General features: G+C 38.5%; 1 pseudogene; it reads left to right on the plus strand.

The window, feature by feature from the left end:
* The first annotated feature begins 6,405 nt into the window (after positions 1-6,405).
* LOC129064918 (uncharacterized) lies at positions 6,406-6,524 on the plus strand (annotated as a pseudogene).
* Positions 6,525-13,821: the final 7,297 nt, after the last annotated feature.

The following is a 13,821-nucleotide window of genomic DNA, read 5'->3' on the forward strand; positions in this document are numbered from 1 at the left end:
CTGGCCCCTTGCACCAGCATCCCTGCTGAGCAAGTACCCATTCCTGATGACCAGGCACCTGGGAAGTCACGTGTGCACATCTACTGCTCTAAATGGCAAGAAATGCTGATTAAAAACTGCCATTTCATGCACATATTTTGTAATTGTTTTGTCTTTGATTAAATTACAAACAATTCAAACATTTTATTGCAAACATTCCAGGCTCCCTTTTTGAATAACAACAGATGACCTTTATTTTTTTTTTAATAATCAATAAGAACTACTTGTTTCAAAATTTATACACAATTTTTTTTTAATTATAGGAAGGACAGTTTACACTATTATCTTTAGAGAGTTTTTAAATATAACAATGCAGTAGGATCAAGGCTCTGATTTTCATAATAAAATTCTTTTATCCTCTCTGGACTTAAACTTCAAGATAGTTTAGTCCTCTTATTTGCCTCTTAATCAAATATGATCTTAATATGCAATAATAATATTCATTATCTCTTATTTTCATGGACAATTAATTATTTGTGTTGTAGGTTTTCTCACAAACTGCAAGCTCTCAGGGAGCACGAAATGTGTGCCAGTTTCCCAGCTCCACAAACCCTCAGATACTACTTGGCATATTCTTTATGAAAAATGTCCATTTAACAGTCAGTATTTTGATGAGAAATTTGCTTCTACTCCTCTACATTTAGCATCCAACTCAGGAAAGTAGATTTGCTTATAAACTTACCCATTTGTCTTATGTCCTTAACGTCTCTCGTAGTTCCTATTCACATTTGCTATGAAACTTTTCAGTGTTGTACGATAGGAGAAGCCTAATTGCTCCCCCAAATAATGGGAAAGTATTCTGACAGGCAAATCATAGGTTCCAATACATAACTGATGGTCTGCCCCCAAAGAAGTGCCTATAATATATATGGTAAATAATCACTATACTGTAGTGTAGGAAAATATGCAGAAACATAGAAAGTGAGAGAAAACACGAATGCAGTACTGACAGGATTGTCATTCTTCTCAGAGAGGAAGATGGGTTGGCAGTGAGGACATGTGTGTGGTCAGAATAATGTCAACAGCAGTAGGAAAGGGAGAAGCGAGAGGAGTGAACTTAAAGCGGCTTTAACTGGGTAGTCAGATCACTAATGTGAGTATCCCATAACAGAAATGAATTAAAACATTAATATGCTAATTTCTAAAACTTTGAAATATCTTTTCCCTAATCTACTTGCAATAGAGCATCAACTGTCATTAGACTCTTCTTTACAGCATCAATGAGAGCAAGACCATGGGTCAAAATTTGCTCAGAAGTAAGAGAATTAACAGGAATATAAAGTTGGTTGAATGACCCAGACAAAAGGTTAAGACATTAGGTGTGGGGTAGCAATGACAAGTGAGACAGAGTAAGTTTCATCCTTTGGGACTAGATCATCCTAAAATAGAATGGAAGAGCTAACTAGACAATGTGACCAAATGAGATCATCTAAAATTATCCCAGACCTCAAAATCCCACTGTTTTCTTCGACATTTTATCTGTCTCTTCTGGGTGGTTAACTCAAAGCGCATGTTGCATAATAATATATAGTGTCGGTATATTACTGAATTAGTTAAGGAAATGTTTACTAGCTGCTATAGCAGAGACACCCCAAAATATAGTGGCTTAACACAATTAATGTTTATTTCTCACTCGTGTAAGAGTCCCTGATATGCTATTGGTTGGTAGCTCCCTATCAGCCAGTAGGACCCAAGATGGCAGAGGCTTTGCTTTCTACAATATGACTTCTGGAGTATCTTTAGTAGTTTTATCCATACTACAATTAAAGGGTGGGAGGAGACAGAGAGGGAGATTTTTCCAGAACAGGCCTGTGAACGGTGTATGTTATTTCTTCCCACGTTCCTTCAGTCAGAACTTGGTAGCGTGACCATACCTTCCACAACTGCATTCCCCAGGGGAAGCCAAATAGATTTGATAAATGCTTTCTCCTCTGCCAAAATGGGCAAGGTGGGAGAGATCTGATCTGATATTCACACTTCAGTTCTAAACAATTTATCATATATATGCTAACAGTGGTAAGGTTTACAAGGAAAGAGTTTTGAAGATACAAGTTTTATAAGAGATTTGGGCGAGTTTGGTACTAGGAAAATTTCCTTCCCCATTCTCCTCTGGCACATATACCAGGGGACAACATAAAAGTGTTGAACAAATGGGACAGAGAAAGTGAATGACAAAATGAAAAAATGGAAATGGACATTGAACGTTTTCCTGCAAACATTCTGTTCCTACTTTGCTACATACTCTCCCTGCTATAGGGAAGGATGTAAGGAATGCAAAAGGGTTGTGAAAGTCCACATGACAAAAACCAGTCGTTCCTTAGATGGAGAAAAAAGAATCAGATTTAAGACTCCCCTCTACTGAGAGTTACCACGAGCACTTAGAATGAGCCACACGGTATGCTAACTGCTTTGGTTGCATTAGTTTTTTTAATTTCACAGCAATCTTAGCAGGTAATCTTATTTAGATCACTTTTATAAAAATGAAAATTGAAATTCAGAATTTAAGTAACAATATCACACAGCAGAAAGTAGTAGAGCTAGAACTAAGTTCCATGCTACTTTTATTGCCAAACCTTGATTTTCTTCTTCTAGTGATATTGGGACCATTGAAGCTATCATACTTCAGTATGATCAATGATATGGATATACACCTCATTTTGAAAAGAAGAGAGTGTTCGTTAACTTAAGAAAGGTATTTACCTTCAGAAAGAAATGTTAAAATGTTAGTGGGTTGTATTTAGTAAGACTCAAATTACAAATAGTTTATTTTACTTTTTCAAGAAATTTTCTAAGAAAATAGAAAAACTTGAATACAATAACAAAACAGAAAAGTTTTAGAAAAATTCAAATGACATATTCAAACATCTTCACATAACAAAGAAAGATTTGCTGTGTACTGTAGAGGTTCAGAGTGAGCCACCCCATGATGCACCCCAGTAGTATGTGGATTATTTTGAGCTAAAGGACCCTGCGGGCTCAAGAGAAACTTCTGTTCTCCCCTTAACTATTTAGAAAATTTTAAATTCTGTCCTACCAGGAAAGACAGAAGTCATTCACCAGCCAGAACTCTAGATCTAAAAAGCTCATAAATGACACCAGAAAAATCTACATACCCAACTTGACTAACACTTATTTTCTATTAGTTTACATATATAATAGCCTTTTCTCAACTTGTCACCCTTAGAAACTCAACCTCCTTTTTTTTTGTTTTGTTTTGTTTGGCTTGACACTTCTCTACAAATGTATTGCCCTTCTGTTATGATGCTATATTCGTCAAGTTTTAACTGTACTGTTGAGATACTCATCACTGGGTACTCTCATGTGTGTGTTTGATGTGCATATGAATAACTTTGTTAGTTTTTCTCTTGTTAATCTGTTTTATCTTTATAATTTGCAGGGCCCTAGCCAGTACACCTAAAGTGAGTAGAGGTAAATACCTTTTCCTTCTTTTCAATTCAAAAACAAAACATTCGGACTGGGTCTTCTGAATAAAATCCATTTTGAGGAGGACTAGCTTGCTAATGGCCTTTGTTAAAAAACCAGTCAAACAAAGAAGGACTAGATAATTTAGAGAAGGTTATGAGTAAAGCAGTTAGTCTAAAACACAGGATCTTCTCAGAGAAATAAAACCTCAGCTTTTTACTTCTCTGAAAAATGTAGAATATAGGAAAGACAGAAAAATATACAGGAAAAGTGAAAAAAAAAATTGAGTAAGGAACCAAAAGAACATAAGTGTTTAACTCACATCAGATTGAAAAGCCAGCGGGAACATGTAAGAACTATGCTTGCCATATAGAATACAGAATGCTCTGTTACATTTGAAGTTTACATAAATCAAAAATTACAATTTTAATGTAACCATGTCCTAAATATTATATGGACCATACACTAAAATTTTTTTTTATTTTTTAATTTGAAACTCAAATAACTATCCATCTGTATTATTTGTTTAATCTGACCACTCAATTAAGAGCAAATCAATGCCTAGATCTCATTTAGGTTACAACTATTAAATTCTTATTTCCCACCTTTATATTTTAGTATGTTGTTCTACTCTAACTTTCATTTGTGATAATTTCTGACTTCACTTGGTATACAGAATTTTCTAGCAGTTGTTACCACAGGATTAACATTTTTGTAAGTAAGGCAGGAAAGAAGTTAGGAAAATTCCTTGGCTAGTGGAATGGGGAAACTGAGACAGAGAGCTGATTTACTCTGCCTCATCCAGCACCTCACTCAGCTGCCTCCTTCTCCCTTGCGTGACCACTCCCTTAAGCATTAAGCCCTTAGGATAATGAGGTTCTGATCATCATCAAATCATCTTAGGAACAAAGCCTGGGATCTGGTGACCAAAGTGACAAAGTTTTGGTCAAACTGGAGGCAACATCTAGTCCTCAGTTGTGTTTGAGCTCCAGGCCCAGAAAAGCAGCAAAACCAGACAAAGCGACAACCATGGGTTGGCATCAGACCAGATGCAGTGACCAATGACCCCCTACCCTAGCTCCAGTCAGTCAACAGAGACCATGAGCCTGACCCTACATGCTCACGTTCATGAACTAGCATATTAAAGGACACACCTGGAAAGCTGATAAATACTGTATTGAGATCCTCCCTCAGACCTCACAGATAAAAAGCCTTAAGAGGAAGGATCCAGTGTGCACATGCGTGCTCTCTTCCCCAGGGCACTCTCACACCATCTTTCTTTAGGCATGTCTCTTTGCTTTCTTACTCCTAAACTCTAAGGACTTAAACCCACAAGACTTACAACCAGGGGAGAAGTGGGCAGCAGCTCACCCCAGGCTAACCCCCTGAGCCTGTCTCTCCGGGCCCTGCTTTGCCTCTGTAAGTTGTTTTCTGAATCCACACAGCTCAGCTGACTCACTCTTTCTGCCCCTGTGACTGTATTTCTAAAAGGCCAAAGCAGCTTTCTTAGCAGCCCACCTGATTCTTCTCTTTGAGTGTACTTTCCTTGGCTTGCTAAATAAACTACCTCTTGCCATGGCTGGTGTGGTTCAGTGGCTTGAATGTCAGCTTGTGAACCAAAGGGTCACTGGTTCGATTCCCAGTCAGGGCACATGCCTGGGTTACAGGCCAGGTCCCCAGTAGTGGAGACAAGAGGCAACCACACATTGATGTTTCTCTTACTCTTTTTCCCCCCTTGCCCCTCTGTTTAAAAATAAATAAATAAAATCATTTTAAAAAAATAAATAAACTTCCTCTTGTGCTAGAGTTCCTGGCTCTGAATTCTTCCCTTGCCAAACTCAGGAACCAAGAGACAACATCGCCAGTACCATTAGCATTTAGTTAAATACTTGAACTTGGCTGCTTCAAGAAAGGAGCTCATGGTTTTAAAATGTGTTAAACACAGATAATGTGTTTTTAATTGTGAGTGTATTTATTGAAGGCAACAGAAGTATTAAATGTGTTCTCATGGGCCAGTTACTGCAAATTGAGGAAGGCTTTCCCTAATCTTCATTTTCATACTGTTTTATTTCTCTTGCTTTTCTCTTGTCTCTTTCTGATTCCTAGGTCTTTCCCTGTCCGTGTCTTTGCCTCTTGTCCCTAAAGCAGAGCCAACATATGAAAACTCTTAGATAAATCTACTCCACTGCTCCCACTGTTGACCTTTTCTGGCTGTTTCATAGTTATATAAAGTGGTCTGTAGTCAATGCAATTAAGATATCTAAAAATGCAAACCACATGACTACAAATACTTGTGCCTTTGCTGTTTCTCAGTTGAGAAACTGGTCACCATGCCTGTTGGTTTAAGAGGAGACAGGAGGACACACAGAGAAAAGCATACAAGATAAACCTCTTCACGGTGCGTTGCCTTTGAACTGTGGCCAGGCCATCTTAGCACAGAGTGCAGTTGAAGTAAACATATCTCTCGTCAACATTGTCTTATATTCCCTGTCTCTACTTCCACAATTTCCAATCTATTCTCAACCTCCACTCCTACCGCTTTACTCTCCTGTCACCAAGTGTACAAAAATTTACTACATCTTGAAATGGAAAGGATACTTTTTAATTTTTAAATTTTGAATACTCTGCACCATTTGAAACTATCATCCCCTCTTTCTGGAAACAATCGCCTTCAAATACTATACCCCTATATTACCTTTTTTTTTTTTAATTTAGGAAGTAGCCCTGACTGGGTGGTTCAGTTTGTTGGAGCATCATCCAGTACACCTAAAGGTTGAGGGTTTGACCCCCCAGTTGATGTTTCTCTCTTACGTGAGTGTTTCTCTCTCCTCTAAAAGCAGTAAATATATCCTTGGGTGATGATTAAAAATAATAAAATAAAATAATAGAAAATTTAGAAAATAATTACAATTGCAAAAAGGTTTAAATAATGATGTAATGTACATTGCTTCTCGGCGTTTTGGCTAAGATCAACGGTAGTATCTGTTTTTATCAGTTTAATAATGTAATGAGCATCACCTATCTTGAGAGTTAAAACATTACAAATAGAGTTCTGACTTCCTTTCTGTTTCCTGATTGTAATCCTCTCTCTCTCAATACCCATTTTTCAAATCCTCAACTTGGTGCATATTATCTATCTTTATTTTTCCAAATTTGATCACATTTGTACATATCCTTAAATAACTTATACTATTGATCTGCATTTATCTAAAATTTAAATAAACTGAGGTAAGCTGTATGAAAGTATCCAGGCATGTAATGTGAAAAATAAAGATGTTTACTGAAGATACAAGATAAGAGAAACATTGTACATAGGACAATGATGCCTCAGTCCCCTTCAAAGTTAAGACCTTCTGGAGGAAATCCAGTTCACTGGTAGCAGTTTGAATCAAGTCATTAGCAACTGCAGCACGATCCTTCTGCTCTGGTAGCAGAAGCCACAGAATGAATTTTGCCATGACACATTTCATGCCAAGATCCTCTGTCAAAATCTCGGACACAGCAGTTTTTGGAATCCCCAGATCAGCTGCTGGTTCTCGCGCTGTCACTTGCTGATCTCTGTTGACTGCAGCCCGTACGCATTCAGCATTCTCAGGTGTTCTGCTCGTTACAGGCCTTCCAAAATGTGGATCACTTTCAACAGATTCTCGACCATCTTTGAAGCTTTTATTTGCACTGTACTCATTGTATCATCCGCAAGAGCCTTCTGAATCATCTGAATAGTTTTCAGGGAGGAATGTTCAAGCTTAATGCAAAATTTGATGCACATTCTTTCATCTCTTCACTCGGTCATTTTGAATTAGCCCTCAGCCGCACAGTGCGCATGCTCACTCTACAGTGTCTACCACCCCTGGACTAGTACAGTGAAGTAGTGATTGTTCACACATGCGTATTCCAGTCCTCTCTCCTTGGCTGCCAGTTTACATTGATGTCATGCACAACCGTCCTCATTATATTAACAATGCCTGGACTTTTACAGGACAGACCTCATATTTCTCTATAGCAGATTAGTTGTATTATTAGTTTTTAAGTCAATAGTATTTTTGTGAGACATATTTATATTGGTATATATAGCTATAGATTATTTCCTTTTAGTCTAAATGTAGTATATTTGTTGCTAAGAATTATGTACAAATTGAAATGCCTGTACTTATCCTCAGAACAACCAATAAAATCTCAATTATGAAAGAAAAGTAAATAAAAAATAAATACAATATACTTCAGCCAATGGCCCAAAAGATCGCCTGAATAAAATAAAATCAAATAAAATCAAATAAAATTTATTAAATTATTTCAGAAAAAAGAACACAACACTTACATAGTTTTCAAAGTGTTTCAAGAGGAGGAAAGAAAGGACAGATATTTATGGAATTTTAGGCACTGGGCTGGGTGACTTTAAGGTGGGACTACAAGGCAGGAAACAGTTTGGGATTGGACAGGATTTATGACAGTTTGTCTTTGCAGTGAGAATCTTGAAGAGAGTCTTGAGTCTGATAGTCTTGAAATGGTAGGAGAATTATTCCTTGTTAAAGCAGGTTGTTTTAGGTCGTTCACAGGCTTTCTTCCAGGAAGAAGTTTTTTTTCTTTTTTTTTGGTAGCAAATTAACTTTTGCTTGTCTTCAATACTGTTTAACATAGGGCTATGATTAGCAGCTCCATTTTATTTGACCTTGGGGCAGGAAAGTACTGTTTAGCATAGCATGATGATATTGTGTTAAAATTCTCCCAATTTTTTAAAAGCCATTTTTCAGTTGACTATTTCCAATGCTACTAAGAACAATGCTGTCATACTAGTTTTTAAAGATTAAAAACCTAAAATTATAATAGTTATAAGAAATATATATTTTTAGTTTAGTAGACAGTGAAGATTCACTGTAACTTAATTCCCACTGGACCATTATGATAATTCTCTTTCCTCCACACACTTGCCAGTACTTGCAACTTTTAGACTTTTAAAATTTTCCCAAAGTGAAATGATACCTTATTGTGTGTTTTTTGTTTGTTTGTTACTACTTGGTTTGCTCTCTGTTAGTTGCTAGTGATGTTTTTTGCCCATTTTTCTATTGACTCTATTTTTTTCCTTATTGATTTTAGATGTATTATCACCGTATAGAAAGCAATTATTTTCTGATTCTGTGCATTGTAAATATCTCATCTCAATTTTTGCCTTGTCCTTTCTTTCTCTGTTTTATTTATTTAGAGTACTATACAGATTTTTCAATGTAGCAAACTTTATCAACATTTTCACTATCATTTATATTTTTGGTCCCATTCAAGAAATATTTCCCTACAAGGAAGTTATAAAGACACCTGCCTGTGTTATGTTTTCTCCTAGTTTTACAGGTTGGCTTTAAACAATTTGACCTTTAATTGACCAGGAATTGATTTTTGTGCTTGTTATAAGCCAGGAACCAATTTCATTTTTTACCGTACACAGATAACGAGTTTTCTCAGTATAACAGAATATCTTTTCTAACTTTCTGTCATAGATCGCCCTTTCATACATGTATTGGTCGACTCCAGGCTCTAATTTGTCATGCTATTTCCTACCCGATATACCAAGAAAAGAAGCAGAAAGAGTGACTAGCACGGCCATGCTGGGCTGGAACCCCTGTGAATATATATGAACCTCACTGGCCATCTCCCATGGCCCTCCATTGCTAAGAGTTAGTTTGGAGCGATAGCAAATGGGAAATAGCAGGATGCTGGACTCCCGTCTGCAGAAAGAGACTACGGAACAAGTTGAGTAGAATCACAGAGCAGCTGAGCTGAGATGGCATACAAATATGGTTCTGTAAACCCAGGACTAGAAAACCACAGTTCGAGTACCAGTCTTGCAGCTTTTTGACATATCAGTCCCTGTTTAGGACACTGTCATAGTTAGACAGATCCTATGGATTACTCTCTGAGATTTTGAAAGTAGAGCTTCAGTAAAATCTCGCTGCCTGGACAAGAAACCACTGAGGGGTAACAGCCTAGGAGACAGCTCCTTGGTAACGGAGGCCATTTTGAAGGGCTTGGTGGAGAAATACTGGATGAGTGTGTTCATATACCTACAAGGAGGTCAAGATTGAGCAATCATCCCCTCCTGTTAACAAAACAGTTTTCAGATATATTGACGCAGGATGTTCCAGAACAACCTCGAGGCAGGAGAAGAGAGAAATCTCTTTAAATTTCTTGCTGCCTCTGTCAGGTAAGTTGGAACATGGCAGCAGCTCCAACTCTATGGCTCCTGTGGGGACTGTGCTTCCTGGTGCTCTTACTCAAGAGCTCAGTGGCTCAGCATGTCCCAAGGCTGAAGGCTAGGACCCCAAGTTGCCCCCCCTCTCCATTTGGGGTGATTTAGCTCATCACACTTGGATTCTGCCTGAACTTGGCAGGCTCCTACATGGCCCACAGCCATCTGTTTTAATCCAGCGTGAACACCAGTTTGAGTTCCAGTAATCTCTATCCTCTTGCTAGCCCCTCTCTGCTTCCCCTTGGTCTGGAACGTTCAATCCTATTATTCATGAGCACATATGCCGATCACTAGTTTCCTTTTCCAGGGACTCAATCAGACTTCAGTGCACATTTAGTGAGGTTTCCAATGAGCTAGAAAATTACCATGTTTCTTTATGATAATGATTATTACATTAATATGAGAGAGACCAGTGAGTCTAAGGAAGTTTGAATAATTTGATGAAGATTACCAGTAGTAAATTTGTTAAATGCAGAAGCAGGATTTGAACCCAGGTCTCCTGGACTTCAGATGCTGCATCCCTACCATCTTGCCTTTTCACCTACCATGGTATGCACTTAAATTCCCCATGTCTATATTCAGTCTGCAAGCTGGGTCTCCTTATTGCATTATCTCTGATGCCTCAATGCAGAGTGCATGACTAAATTTTGACAAATCTTTCTCAGCCAGGCCCGTCCTATGTTCCATCTTGCGCTGTCTAGACTGAGGTTGGTATCCTTCACCTTCCCCTCCTACTCTGCCTTCTTGATAAATCCTCAAGAATTACAACTGGTGGGAAATCAACAGTTTTCTCTATGTCACAACATTTCTTTTTATTTCTAGTTTCTTCTCTTTCCAGTCTATAAAAGTGACTGATTCAGGGATGCCATCATTCTTGTTTGAGAGAATACTCAGCTACAGAAAAAAGTTTTATAACTAAGTTATTATATTTTCTGTCAACTATTTAAGTCATAAATTGTTTTCCATTAGCTTTCATTTATAAAATGTGCCTTGAAAAGCCAGGAAATGTTCAGTGAGCCCAGCATGTGCACCCTGGCTTCAATGCTAAGGGGAGGTCAGGCCTCTTCAGCTAAGATTTGTAAGTCATTCAAAGACTTATTTTAAAGTTCAAAAATGAAATTATTACTGCACAGAGACATCAACACGGTACTTAGACAAAGAGTACAAGAGAAAAGCAATGACTGATGCTTTATATGAACAAATACCTTTATATGGTCTATTAACAATTCTGTGCTTGCACTGGTAGTTATTCACATAATCTTCTAAATGGAGCATTGTTCAGAAGCACTGGACTGTGGTATTATGTGTTACATTAGCAGCAGAATAAAGTGATGAAGGAATTGAACTGTTTTTGAACGATAGCGGGAGAGATAGTAGGGAATCCATGAGTTTGCGGCATGAGAGACAGGGAATAAGTAGAGAGAGCTCCGCCCCTTCTGATTGCTGTGTAGGGCATAGAAGCTGGATTGATGTTTTTGTTGGGTCCAAATAATAAGTCACAACACCAGAAATCAGGATGGAGGGGGTACAGTTTTCCTGGTCTCTCTGGATATGAGCAGAGACACATCAGGGTTTCTGGATCAGAGGGCCTAGCTGGAGAGAAGAGAAAGGGTGTTGGCTTGGATCAATTGGAACCATAAGACCCTATCAACCTGGGCAGGGTCCCAGGAATCCCCCCTGACCCAAGGCAACAGTCATCACTGAGGCAAACATGCAGCAATTTGGCTAACATACAAGTAGGAGTAATAAGAAGACAACCTTCTGAGGCACAGCGACACTCAGCATTATCAGGAAACAGATTGGATACCGGGATTACAGCTCTGCTTATGATGTGAGGTCAACCTGCTTGATGGGGAATGGGTTTGTACATATGTTCACTCTTATTTCAATAGCTGGCCAGACTGAGTCATAAAGTAACAGAGCATATTTACTTGCTATAGCCTTCTGCAGATTATGAATAATAAATTCATTACTTCCTTATCCATGATGATTCTTCCAGTCCATTGCTTATTTACCAGTTGTATCTTATTCACTTTGGTTTTTCCCACAATATGTAACTACATTTCTGCCTATTTTGACTTCTTAGCAAATGTATTGTAATGTTCTCCTTTTAAAACCAACTTATAAAATGGGAAAGAATATTGTTTTAGCTGCTCATAACAGACCTTCTTAGAGAGAATAACTATTAGGTAATTGTCTGTTGGTAAATTAAGAGAAGGAAAGGAAGACTCTTTAGTCACGTACATAGTGAAAAAGTAAAGTAAAATGAAGACCTGTGATGCTCAAGCAATTCCTAAGCCATGAGTGCTAAACAGAGCTGGAGAGGCTGGAAAGAGGGTTGAGAAAAGCTGGGGAACTAGGAAGCAAAGGGGAGGTAAAATCAGCCAATGAGATTGTCCCAGTGGTGCAGCACATCAACAACTGGACATTTCGGTTTTGGTCCTGAGTTGCTCATGTTATTGGGAATCTTACGTGATTCTCTGAATCCTCAGGGTTCCTGTTTGTGATATTTTGGGCACAAAGGAATTTGAGTGGTGCCCATAATGAGGTGATGTAGGAATAGGAACCTACTCTTAGAACACCAGTATGAACTTTAAAAGTAACTAAGGAGGAGGAGGAAAACAAATCTCAGGTTAGACCGTTGAGTTCTCCTGGTTCACCCCAGTAGAGTTCTGAGAGAGCCTGGAAGGGACCTAGACCTGCCTTTGCTGGTGAGGAGACAGAAATCAGTCCATTTAATGTAAATGTAAAGGATTATCATTTTACAAGACTTCCCTGTTCAGGCCATACGAGGGAAAAAAAAAAAATCTCTACACAGCTTCTTCTCCTGCTTTGTAATTCAGGATGGATCTGGAGTTAAACATATGCAAGTATATCTGGATCTGAAAAAACTTCTGATTACTACGAAAACATACTTAAAAATCCTTCAAAATAATGAGCTCCTTAAGTCAGCATTATACTGTGGACTTTCATGTTATAAAGGTATATCTTTAAGACTTTTAAGAGAGAGAATTTCAACCCCCAAGAGCTAAAGTGGACATACAGCACTCTACCCATCGTCCTTGTCACTAAAGCTTGTAATAAAGACCCCCTCAGCATTATCTTTCAATGTGGACGGAACCTTCTTTCTAAATGACTTCTTATATAACACCAGCATGTCTTCAGTGGCTCTCACATTATTTCAGTAATTTTAGCAACAGACCGGTAAGTACTTTTATTATTCCCACATACACAGATGGGAAAATTGGTGCTGATCGGTTGATGTTTATGGAGTTTAAACTCACATGTGGTGGAACCAGCCCCAAACTCACAGCTGACCATGAGCCCAGAGAACAGAAGTTACTGATAAGTGAGGGAGGAGTCTGTGCCCCAAATCCTTCCCCTAAAAGTTCCCGCATAACACTGTGCCTCTTATATACATCTACCAAGGTGCACCTTGCTTCAGCCTTTAAAGAACTATCTGGCAATTAAAGCGGAGTCGCTAGTAACTCTGCTGGCACCTGGCAATGTCATAACATGAATTATACAATAAAGCAGGGTAATTATGCCAAAATGATTAATCAGCACTACTAAGAAACTTAGATTATCATACATTAAAAATTCATCCTACACATATGTATAATTCCACACTCAAAATTATACTAAATTGGACTCATTCCTTGAGTATAAAATAGGAGCATTTCTTCTGCCTCTCTCACCTTTTCTTCCTAGATAGCAGTAACAACAATAGGGCTAATTTAAACATTATTAGACTATGCCTCTTACATAGACGTTCCTATCAGAGTCTAATTTACTGCAACGGTGACATTGTGAAGTGCCGAGTCCAGGTATAAATATCTTATTTTAAAGATGAAAAATGTTAAGCACAGAAAGTGCCCACGGCTTGCTTAATTTCGTTAGCAGCATTGTGACACTTCAATCCAGATTTTGTGACCTGCTCGAAATTGCTGTGAAGCGAGAGGGAAGTGTCCCCTTCGGCTAAACAGACCCCTTATCCTGCCAAACGGATGCCTGGCCTGGCGCTCGGCTAGTCCCCCCTGCGCGCAGACGAGCAGGTTTTCGTCCAGCCGCCATCGACGACGACGTGAGGTATTCCTGCTCTTTCTGTGGCTTTCCAGCGG

The sequence above is a fragment of the Pteronotus mesoamericanus genome, unplaced genomic scaffold (assembly GCF_021234165.1).
Source record: "Pteronotus mesoamericanus isolate MK-2021 breed Mesoamerican mustached bat unplaced genomic scaffold, CSHL_Meso_final contig_169, whole genome shotgun sequence".
NCBI classification, from domain to species: domain Eukaryota; kingdom Metazoa; phylum Chordata; class Mammalia; order Chiroptera; family Mormoopidae; genus Pteronotus; species Pteronotus mesoamericanus.